An 11,860-nucleotide genomic window follows, 5' to 3' on the forward strand; every position below is an offset into this window, starting at 1 on the left:
CAGTCTCGCGGTCGCCGGAGGAGAGAGGCCGGATCGTCGCACCGCAGCGGCTACCTGCAGCCGACGGCAATCGGGGAGGTAGGGCTCCACTGGTCTGGCTACCTACGATCAGGATCTCGCGGGCTGCATTCGGAAAAAAAAATGTCTGTTTTCGTGCATCTCATCCGTTGTGCTTTTGTTTTCATGGATGTGTACAAAGATCGGTCTTTCGTGTGAGTTGAGCTGTTGCTATCATCAGTTCTTGCTCAGCTTTCTTTTTTGGAGCTCCTAGGATTCATAACTTCGGCGCCTTTTGCTGCCTCTTTAGATTTTAGACCTTACAACGACTTGTTTGTAGCAGCGAGCGAATGCGAGCTCCTATTTGATTGATCTCGGGAGCTCCTCCGACACTGCGCGCAATCCCAAATTTGACACGGAATCACAGCAATGTCAGGTAGTAAAACGCGGTTTTCTTGGTTTCTTGGCTGAAACAAAACGATGGAGCTGACGCGCCGCTCTCACTGCAGTGAGCCATGCCGACGAGCACGAGATATCTCTGTGCGACCCCAACTCCGAGGACGACCGGCGGCGTCGGAAGATCGGGTCGCTGCCGCGGAAGGCTATCCATGCGCTGCGGAAGAAGCGCGCCCGGCGGCGCGTCACTGACTTCCGGTTCCCCGCGGCCATCTCCATCGAGGACGTCCGCGACGCCGAGGAGGAGCGCGCCGTCGCCACCTTCCGTGACCGTCTCGCTGCGCACCGCCTCCTCCCCGACAAGCACGACGACTACCACATGATGCTGAGGTTCGATCGATTATAGGGGAGGGGGAGCCCTCGTTCTAGCTATTCCCCATTTGCCATTAATGACTTCATCCTGTGCGTTGTCATGATGATAAATACAGGTTTCTGAAAGCCAGGAAGTTCGATTCCGAGAAGGCGATGCAAATGTGGTCGGAGATGCTGAGGTGGAGGAAAGAGTTTGGTGCCGACACGATCTTGGAGGTGATGAAAGACTTCAGATTCACAATTTTGTTTCACAAGTTGTCAAACGCCCAAACCTGTTTGATTTTTGGTTTCTTTCATTGATGGACAATCTGGATTCATTTTGTCAGGACTTCGAGTTCGACGAGCTCGACGATGTACTCCAGTACTATCCTCAGGGCTACCATGGCGTCGACCGTGAAGGCCGGCCGGTGTACATTGAGAGGCTGGGCAAAGTTGATCCGAACAAGCTCATGCAGATCACCACGGTCGATCGCTACATCAAGTACCATGTGCAGGAGTTCGAGAGGGCCTTCAGGGAGAGGTTCCCTGCCTGCACACTGTCAGCCAAGAGGCACATTGACTCCACTACCACTATACTGGACGTCCATGGTGTGGTATGCTGATGGCCCAGTGACTGCGCTGAAGCATTCAGTTTTCATGTCTATGTTGCCAGTACTGTCAGATTGTCGTCGACTCAGTTTCTTACTGTTGTTTCAGGGGTTCAAGAATTTCTCAAAGACTGCAAGGGAGCTTGTCCAACGTATGCAGAGAGTAGACAGTGACTACTATCCTGAGGTACCTGTGCATTTGAATGAATGTGCTGTGCCAGCTTGTTTCGGTTGAGCAACATTTCTAACTGAAGATGAATTTGCAGACGCTACATCAGATGTATGTTGTGAATGCAGGCAGTGGGTTTAAGCTGATCTGGAACAGTGTTAAGGGATTCCTTGACCCAAAAACTTCTTCCAAGATCCATGTAAGATCGATGAGTAATCTTCTAACATGGCTCATGTTCCATATATACATCAATGCTGTGGAATAAGAACTTATATATTCTTCTTCATAGGTTCTTGGTTCGAACTACCAGAGCAGACTTATCGAAGTTATTGACTCAAGGTTGTTGCCAATTTATTGTGTCAGAATTCTTTAACTGTATATTCAACTTACCACTTACAAAAATACGTTTTTGTGTTTGTGTTTGCAGTGAATTGCCAAAATTTCTTGGCGGGTCATGCCAATGCAGTGGCAAGGGTGGTTGCCTCGGGTCTAATAGGGGTCCATGGAATGACCCTGTCATTATGAAGGTATCCTAATAAATTATGTAATTCTGTAACCATGTCTTATATAGGTTCATGCTTTTGCAATACATTAATCCAGCAGAACTTGTGAACTTCATGTGGAGAACATTTTCCTGTGACAGGAGAAATATTTGCTTTCAATTCCTCTTCAGGCATAAAAGAGAATGAGAGTCCATCTATAGACTAACGACTATGAAATTTTAATTGTAGCTAATACACAGTATGGAAGGTGGTAGTACTAGAGAAATAAAGCAAGTTTCTGACGGGGACTGAAAGAAGTGGCTCTTCCCTAAGGGCAGATAACCTGAAGGCAAGGTTCTGAAATTCCATTTTCCTAAACCATTGCAACATTTAAAGACCTGGCTACAGCTTTAGTTTCCCAGGACATTGATATTATTATTTCTCTTGGAAGCAGGGTATGCTCAGTGACATATCAAACGCTGAATCTGAGTCGGATGTTGATGATGTTGGTTTAACAGCTGTCCAAAAGAGTACAGACCACAGTTTACTTACCCCAGTTCATGAAGAAGTATGTGTCGTGTTAATTTATCGAATTCAATCATTATTTACCTTAACTAGGATAAGCTTTGTTCTATGTGTCCAGTTTCTGTAATATCTTGTATCAATGGTACCTTCTGTGAGCTGATTTTGTATCTAATGGTTTTCTTAGGTTAAGGGGTCAGATTCTTTGATATTCTGTAGTTCTGGCAGTAAGCATCTCCAAGATATGACTCCTCAGGGCTCCCCTCCAATGGAGGTGCCCATTCAGTTGACCTGCCAGAAATATTTTCCTACCTTTGGGTGGCTAAACAATTTAGGTATATCTTTTCCTCTTAATTTTTTCCTTGAACACTCTTTTACTTGTGATATAAGCTTTCCTCTATAAAAGTAAGTGAATGTCTATTGCTTCAACTTTAAAACATTGAAAACTGTTCATTTTGTTGAACAAAAGGTTCCTCAGTAAACAATTATAATATGAATTTATCATTTCCATCTGCTTGATGTCTTTGTAAAAAAATTACTAGTTATTAATTGAACCATCTGATATAAGCTTTCCTCCATTAAAAAAATAAGTGAATGTTTATTGCATTGAAAACTGTTCATTATGTTGAACAAAATATTCCTCGGTAAACAAATCTAATCTGAATGTCATTTCCGTCTCCATGATGTCTTTACCAAAACATTACTAGTTAATAATAATAATTGAACCATCCGATATAAGCTTTCCATCATTAAAAAAGAAAACTGAATGGCTATTGCTTCAACTTTAGAGCATTTAAAACTGTTCATTGTTTTGAATAAAATATTCCTATGTAAACAATTCTAATCTGGATTTGCCATTTCCGTCTACATAATGTCTTTACCATAAATTTAGTTACTAATTGAACAATCTTTTAACTTTCTTTGCAAATTACTGTTCTTCCTGTGTAATTTCAGGGAATACTTATATTAGTTTGCATGGTACATCTGCTGGAAGGACTTTGGAAAACCTTGTTACTGGACTGATCGCAGTCTTGATCAGAATATCATCTTTCTTCCACCTTTTCGTCTATAGACAAGAAAGATTTCTAGAAAATGTCCATCCTTATGCTGCAGCAGAGCAACCAGAACCTCAAGTTGTAAGAGAAGAGGACATGAGTGCTTGCTTACAGCGTCTCAAGAAGCTCGAGTCACTGTGCGATCACCTCAAGAGCAAACCTCCAGATATGCAGAAAGAGAAAGAACTTGTATTGTTGCAGTCCTTCGATCGGATTAAATCCCTTGAGGCTGAACTGGACATGACGAAAAAAGTAAGTTATTTTTTCCTACTAATTACTCTGTAGATTCATAGGATATGAATGTCGTAGAAGGTCATTCCTAAACAAAATCTGCCCTGTCACGATGATTCCCAATTCTCTTGTGTTGTTACATTTGTATTTTTTTTTTGTTGCGATCATCCTCATTATCAGAGTGACTTATTGTTACTACTGGTTTATGATTGATTCATCTTGCAACATGTTTTAAGATCTAGTATGATCTATGCGCTTCAGAGTAACATATGGTTTTTGGTTTTTGCCAGTCTATGGATTAAGAAACCTGCTATGTTCTTACTGCCCTGTATTGGCATCACCTTTTTAGTTTGCTCCCCTGATGCCATCAATTGTCCTTGTGTTGCATCGCCTTTTGTTGAACTCGTATCTTTGCTGAAGTTTCTTTCAATGGACATGGATGCTTGCAGTTAATAGCTTTGACCCGTGCTTTGTATCTCACCAGGCGTTGCAGGCTGCCGTGGAAAAGCAGATGGAATTGGTGGAGACGGTGGAAGCTCTGCAGCACCGACCGTCTAGGGTTAGGGTAAGCCACTCATGAAAATTCCTTTGTAGGCTTGTTGATGCAAACTTACCTGATGTTATATTTGGCGAAACTGAATATACCATTCTGAATTTCTGATTACTTGTGCAGCGGAGTTTTTGCTGTTCATAGGAGTAAGATCGTCGTTGTGCCCAACATGTCTGGGTTAGCTGACGCTGCCGGCCCCATTTTCTTTTTACTCGACTTTTGAAACATGGCGCCGCCCTGTGCGCGCGCATGTAAATCAATCAGTTTTTTTAGCTACTAGCACCAGTGTCCTCCTGCTTGTTACACTTTGGCTTATGTGAGACTGACCGATCTCCAGAGCCTTGCCAAAAATGGGTTGAATGCCAAAGCTTTTGGGTGGGTTTGGTTTCATGGCTTCTTCTAGCCTGGCCAGGAAATAGACCAGGCTAGCAACTAGTGTCTTTGGCTAGTTGGTTCGGCTTTGAATAGAGTCACCAATTGGTAACTTCACCACCTTTGAGACAATTCGTCGAACATGTGAGCTTCACCACCAGGCTTTTTCCAGCCGCCACCGCTCCTGCCCGTGCTGGTGCCCATGACGCGGAGGAGGACGCTGACGAGGAGGAACTCTCCTTGGCCAGCCTGCTCGCCCGCCCCCTCTTCCTTTGCTTCTCGCCATTGCTGCTGCTCTCGCTCTAGTCCCCTCTCCCCTAGAGCCATGCCGACCTCGGCACTGCCCCTCTGCCGCTCCCGCCCCTAGCCCTGGGCGCGCGAGACGAGATGCACAGGGATGTCCTGCTCCTTGCCGTGCAGGTCCGGTGGCCGCGGCTGCCTCCCCCGCCGCGAGACGAGGACAGGGCCCGGGCTGAAAGCCAGGAAGTTCGATTCCGAGAAGGCGATGCAAATGTGGTCGGAGATGCTGAGGTGGAGGAAAGAGTTTGGTGCCGACACGATCTTGGAGGTGATGAAAGACTTCAGATTCACAATTTTGTTTCACAAGTTGTCAAACGCCCAAACCTGTTTGATTTTTGGTTTCTTTCATTGATGGACAATCTGGATTCATTTTGTCAGGACTTCGAGTTCGACGAGCTCGACGATGTACTCCAGTACTATCCTCAGGGCTACCATGGCGTCGACCGTGAAGGCCGGCCGGTGTACATTGAGAGGCTGGGCAAAGTTGATCCGAACAAGCTCATGCAGATCACCACGGTGGATCGCTACATCAAGTACCATGTGCAGGAGTTCGAGAGGGCCTTCAGGGAGAGGTTCCCTGCCTGCACACTGTCAGCCAAGAGGCACATTGACTCCACTACCACTATACTGGACGTCCATGGTGTGGTATGCTGATGGCCCAGTGACTGCGTTGTAGCATTCAGTTTTCATGTCTATGTTGCCAGTACTGTCAGATTGTCGTCGACTCAGTTTCTTACTGTTGTTTCAGGGGTTCAAGAATTTCTCAAAGACTGCAAGGGAGCTTGTCCAACGTATGCAGAGAGTAGACAGTGACTTACTATCCTGAGGTACCTGTGCATTTGAATGAATGTGCTGTGCCAGCTTGTTTCGGTTGAGCAACATTTCTAACTGAAGATGAATTTGCAGACGCTACATCAGATGTATGTTGTGAATGCAGGCAGTGGGTTTAAGCTGATCTGGAACAGTGTTAAGGGATTCCTTGACCCAAAAACTTCTTCCAAGATCCATGTAAGATCGATGAGTAATCTTCTAACATGGCTCATGTTCCATATATACATTAATGCTGTGGAATAAGAACTTATATATTCTTCTTCATAGGTTCTTGGTTCGAACTACCAGAGCAGACTTATCGAAGTTATTGACTCAAGGTTGTTGCCAATTTATTGTGTCAGAATTCTTTAACTGTATATTCAACTTACCACTTACAAAAATACGTTTTTGTGTTTGTGTTTGCAGTGAATTGCCAAAATTTCTTGGCGGGTCATGCCAATGCAGTGGCAAGGGTGGTTGCCTCGGGTCTAATAGGGGTCCATGGAATGACCCTGTCATTATGAAGGTATCCTAATAAATTATGTAATTCTGTAACCATGTCTTATATAGGTTCATGCTTTTGCAATACATTAATCCAGCAGAACTAGTGAACTTCATGTGGAGAACATTTTCCTGTGACAGGAGAAATATTTGCTTTCAATTCCTCTTCAGGCATAAAAGAGAATGAGAGTCCATCTATAGACTAACGACTATGAAATTTTAATTGTAGCTAATACACAGTATGGAAGGTGGTAGTACTAGAGAAATAAAGCAAGTTTCTGACGGGGACGAAAGAAGTGGCTCTTCCCTAAGGGCAGATAACCTGAAGGCAAGGTTCTGAAATTCCATTTTCCTAAACCATTGCAACATTTAAAGACCTGGCTACAGCTTTAGTTTCCCAGGACATTGATATTACTATTTCTCTTGGAAGCAGGGTATGCTCAGTGACATATCAAACGCTGAATCTGAGTCGGATGTTGATGATGTTGGTTTAACAGCTGTCCAAAAGAGTACAGACCACAGTTTACTTACCCCAGTTCATGAAGAAGTATGTGTCGTGTTAATTTATCGAATTCAATCATTATTTACCTTAACTAGGATAAGCTTTGTTCTATGTGTCCAGTTTCTGTAATATCTTGTATCAATGGTACCTTCTGTGAGCTGATTTTGTATCTAATGGTTTTCTTAGGTTAAGGGGTCAGATTCTTTGATATTCTGTAGTTCTGGCAGTAAGCATCTCCAAGATATGACTCCTCAGGGCTCCCCTCCAATGGAGGTGCCCATTCAGTTGACCTGCCAGAAATATTTTCCTACCTTTGGGTGGCTAAACAATTTAGGTATATCTTTTCCTCTTAATTTTTTCCTTGAACACTCTTTTACTTGTGATATAAGCTTTCCTCTATTAAAAAGTAAGTGAATGTCTATTGCTTCAACTTTAAAACATTGAAACTGTTCATTTTGTTGAACAAAAGGTTCCTCAGTAAACAATTATAATATGAATTTATCATTTCCATCTGCTTGATGTCTTTGTAAAAAAATTACTAGTTATCAATTGAACCATCTGATATAAGCTTTCCTCCATTAAAAAAATAAGTGAATGTTTATTGCATTGAAACTGTTCATTGTGTTGAACAAAATATTCCTCGGTAAACAAATCTAATCTGAATGTCATTTCCGTCTCCATGATCTCTTTACCAAAACATTACTAGTTAATAATAATAATTGAACCATCCGATATAAGCTTTCCATCATTAAAAAAGAAAACTGAATGGCTATTGCTTCAACTTTAGAGCATTTAAAACTGTTCATTGTTTTGAATAACATATTCCTATGTAAACAATTCTAATCTGGATTTGCCATTTCCGTCTACATAATGTCTTTACCATAAATTTAGTTACTAATTGAACAATCTTTTAACTTTCTTTGCAAATTACTGTTCTTCCTGTGTAATTTCAGGGAATACTTATATTAGTTTGCATGGTACATCTGCTGGAAGGACTTTGGAAAACCTTGTTACTGGACTGATCGCAGTCTTGATCAGAATATCATCTTTCTTCCACCTTTTTGTCTATAGACAAGAAAGATTTCTAGAAAATGTCCATCCTTATGCTGCAGCAGAGCAACCAAAACCTCAAGTTGTAAGAGAAGAGGACATGAGTGCTTGCTTACAGCGTCTCAAGAAGCTCGAGTCACTGTGCGATCACCTCAAGAGCAAACCTCCAGATATGCAGAAAGAGAAAGAACTTGTATTGTTGCAGTCCTTCGATCGGATTAAATCCCTTGAGGCTGAACTGGACATGACGAAAAAAGTAAGTTATTTTTTCCTACTAATTACTCTGTAGATTCATAGGATATGAATGTCGTAGAAGGTCATTCCTAAACAAAATCTGCCCTGTCACGATGATTCCCAATTCTCTTGTGTTGTTACATTTGTATTTTTTTTTTGTTGCGATCATCCTCATTATCAGAGTGACTTATTGTTACTACTGGTTTATGATTGATTCATCTTGCAACATGTTTTAAGATCTAGTATGATCTATGCGCTTCAGAGTAACATGGTTTTTGGTTTTTGCCAGTCTATGGATTAAGAAACCTGCTATGTTCTTACTGCCCTGTATTGGCATCACCTTTTAGTTTGCTCCCCTGATGCCATCAATTGTCCTTGTGTTGCATCGCCTTTTGTTGAACTCGTATCTTTGCTGAAGTTTCTTTCAATGGACATGGATGCTTGCAGTTAATAGCTTTGACCCGTGCTTTGTATCTCACCAGGCGTTGCAGGCTGCCGTGGAAAAGCAGATGGAATTGGTGGAGACGGTGGAAGCTCTGCAGCACCGACCGTCTAGGGTTAGGGTAAGCCACTCATGAGAATTCCTTTTGTAGGCTTGTTGATGCAAACTTACCTGATGTTATATTTGGCGAAACTGAATATACCATTCTGAATTTCTGATTACTTGTGCAGCGGAGTTTTTGCTGTTCATAGGAGTAAGATCGTCGTTGTGCCCAACATGTCTGGGTTAGCTGACGCTGCCGGCCCCATTTTCTTTTTACTCGACTTTTGAAACATGGCGCCGCCCTGTGTGCGCGCATGTAAATCGATCAGTTTTTGTAGCTACTAGCACCAGTGTCCTCCTGCTTGTTACACTTTGGCTTATGTGAGACTGACCGATCTCCAGAGCCTTGCCAAAAATGGGTTGAATGCCAAAGCTTCTGGGTGGGTTTGGTTTCATGGCTTCTTCTAGCCTGGCCAGGAAATAACCAGGCTAGCAACTAGTGTCTTTGGCTAGTTGGTTTGGCTTTGGATAGAGTCACCAATTGGTAACTTCACCACCTTTGAGACAATTCGTCGAACATGTGAGCTTCACCACCAGGCTTTTCCAGCCGCCACCGCTCCTGCCCGTGCTGGTGCCCATGACGCGGAGGAGGACGCCGCCGACGCCGACAAGGAGGAACTCTCCTTGGCCAGCCTGCTCGCCGGCCCCCTCTTCCTTTGCTTCTCGCCATTGCTGCTGCTCTCGCTCTAGTCCCCTCTCCCCTAGAGCCATGCCGACCTCGGCACTGCCCCTCTGCCGCTCCCGCCCCTAGCCCTGGGCGCGCGAGACGAGATGCACAGGGATGTCCCGCTCCTTGCCGTGCAGGTCCGGTGGCCGCGGCCGCCTCCCCCGTCGCGAGACGAGGACAGGGCCCGGGCCGGAAGGGCGCTAGACAAGGACGGGGCCCGAGCCAGGAGGGCAGCGCGCCTTGGTCTTCCTATAGGCCTCCTCCACCATTTCCCCGCGACAACCGCCATCTCGCTGTCCACCATGACGGCGACGAAAGTACCCCCGACAAGGACTCCGGGGAAGCGCTTGGGAGGAGCACCGGCGGGGAGGAGGCGTGGTGGACGAACTCGTGGGGAGGAGCACGCGAGGCGCCGTCACAAATGGGCGGTGAGGTGAACTCGTGCAGGGCTGGCTCGGGCCTGGCTAGGAGGCCTGTTGAGCCAACCAAACAGACTCAAGCTCCAGTAAACCTGGCTAGGAGATAGCCAGGGAATCTAACACGCCCTTTGTTGTGCTGTGCTGCCTACCTTCTTCCACTGTGAACGGCAAGATCTTCACGAAAATACGTGTCGTTGAACCGTGTCATGTGCCCTTGCCATTTTGAGCCGTCCATAGCACTGGCTATTTTTGAACGCTCCCCTCCCATTTGGAGTTTTTGACTCGCCCCGCGCGCGCCGGCGCCAACCTCTGCCCACGCGCACCCCCCTCCGCGTGACCCTCGCTTCGTCACGCTGCCTCCCGCACGTTTCTGCTCGCCGGTTAAGCCCCTCCTCGCGTCCTCGCACACGCATTGCCGCGCCGTCCTCGATCTCTCCCCTCCCCTCCCTTCCTTTCTCTTCCACGGACACCGGAGGAGAAGGGTTGATCCGATCGGGGAGGAGGCGTGGCCAGAGATGGGTCCCCACGGAGGCATTGCGCTCCGCGCGGTCGTGCTCGCAGCCGTCCTCGGCTTCGCCGCCGCCGGGTTCATCTCGAGTCGGTTACCTTCTGATACGCATACGCCGTGGATCTGGTCTCGGGTTCCTTCCTGGTTCGCCTTCTAACGCCCCCGCCGTTCCGCCGTGGATGCAGATGACGCGCTGCTGGAGCGCGGGCGCGACACCACCGGCCGGAGCCTGCTGCAGCAGAAGAAAGGTGCCTGCATTTTCACCTCTTTTCTTGGGGCTCTGTTCTGTTCTTGATCTCTGCCGCCGCCGCCGGCCGTCTGATCTAGTTTGCGTCTGGGGCAGATTGCCCGGTGAGCTTCCAGGACGCCAACTACACGGTAATCACGAGCCGGTGCAAGGGCCCGCTGTACCAGCCGACGCTGTGCTGCGGCGCGCTCAAGGACTTCGCGTGCCCCTACTCCACCTACATCAACGACGTCAGCACCAACTGCGCCGCCACCATGTTCAGCTACATCAACCTCTACGGCAAGTACCCGCCGGGCCTGTTCGCCAACACCTGCCACGAGGGCGACAAGGGCCTCGCCTGCCCCGAGGACACCCCGCAGATCGAGCCCGGGCAGAAGGCCTCCGGCGCGGCCGCCGTCGCCGCGCCGGCCGCGGCCCTGGCGGCCGCTGCGGCCGTCTCGTTGCTCGTGTCCTGCTGAGGGGCCCGGATGGGCGATGGCCATTGTGAACAGAAACACGGAGGCTTTGAGTTTGAGGCCGTGACAGGCTGACAGCGCAACCGACTGCGTTTCTGTACCACTTTTTTCTGGATGGATGGTTCTCAAGATATCTGGATATGTTTTATATCTGAATGAAATCCGAAAAAGGGTGGTAGACAGGCAATGCTAACCAGCTAAACTCTGCTTTCACTTTTTGAACATGGTAAAATTTTGTGAAATGTATATAGGAGCAAAAACACACACGCAGTGCTGTCACCAGGCTGAAGATTTTGTAACCGTCTCTGGATTTACTTTTACATTACAGGGGCTCTAATTACGCTCGAGTGCAGCCCTTCTGAAAAATTAGGCATTATACACTGGAGTACATATCATTTCCTTGTCAGACATCAGTTATTTTCGCCATTTTTCATCTCAGGAAAACAGAACACGTTCTAAAATTGTAGCTATACTTGGCCATGCAGCCCGAGGCACGACGGCACGAAGCCCGCTTTTTTAGCCCGACACGAGCACGGCACGGCCCGGTGACATGTGGGCCCGGACTGGCCTGGGCCGCTGCTCAGGCCCGTGGGCTGGCACGGCACGGCCCGGCCCGGCAGCGGCCCGGCCACCCCCTCCCCCTCCACTGACTCCCCGCGGCCCAGCTGTTCGGCCCACCATCCCCGCGGCCCAGTTGGCCTCCCCCCTCCTAATATATAAGCGGAGCCGCACCCGCACGCCGCGGCGGCGGCGGCTCTCCCCCGCGCAGCGCCGCAACCCCATCCCACCCCCGAACCCTAACTCCCTCCACTCTTCCCCCAGCCTTCGAGCCTCCCAGCGCTCTCATCCAGCGGCGGCGGCGCGGGAGCCACGCGGGCTACTCCGGTGAC

General features: G+C 47.3%; 2 pseudogenes; both read left to right on the forward strand.

Moving 5' to 3' along the window:
• The first annotated feature begins 250 nt into the window (after positions 1-250).
• On the forward strand, positions 251-4,749 carry LOC136551991 (phosphatidylinositol/phosphatidylcholine transfer protein SFH6-like; annotated as a pseudogene).
• A 462-nt stretch (positions 4,750-5,211) lies between these two features.
• LOC136551992 (phosphatidylinositol/phosphatidylcholine transfer protein SFH6-like) lies at positions 5,212-10,772 on the forward strand (annotated as a pseudogene).
• The last annotated feature ends 1,088 nt before the right edge of the window (positions 10,773-11,860 follow it).

Source organism: Miscanthus floridulus, chromosome 4, assembly GCF_019320115.1.
Source record: "Miscanthus floridulus cultivar M001 chromosome 4, ASM1932011v1, whole genome shotgun sequence".
NCBI classification, from domain to species: Eukaryota; Viridiplantae; Streptophyta; class Magnoliopsida; order Poales; family Poaceae; genus Miscanthus; species Miscanthus floridulus.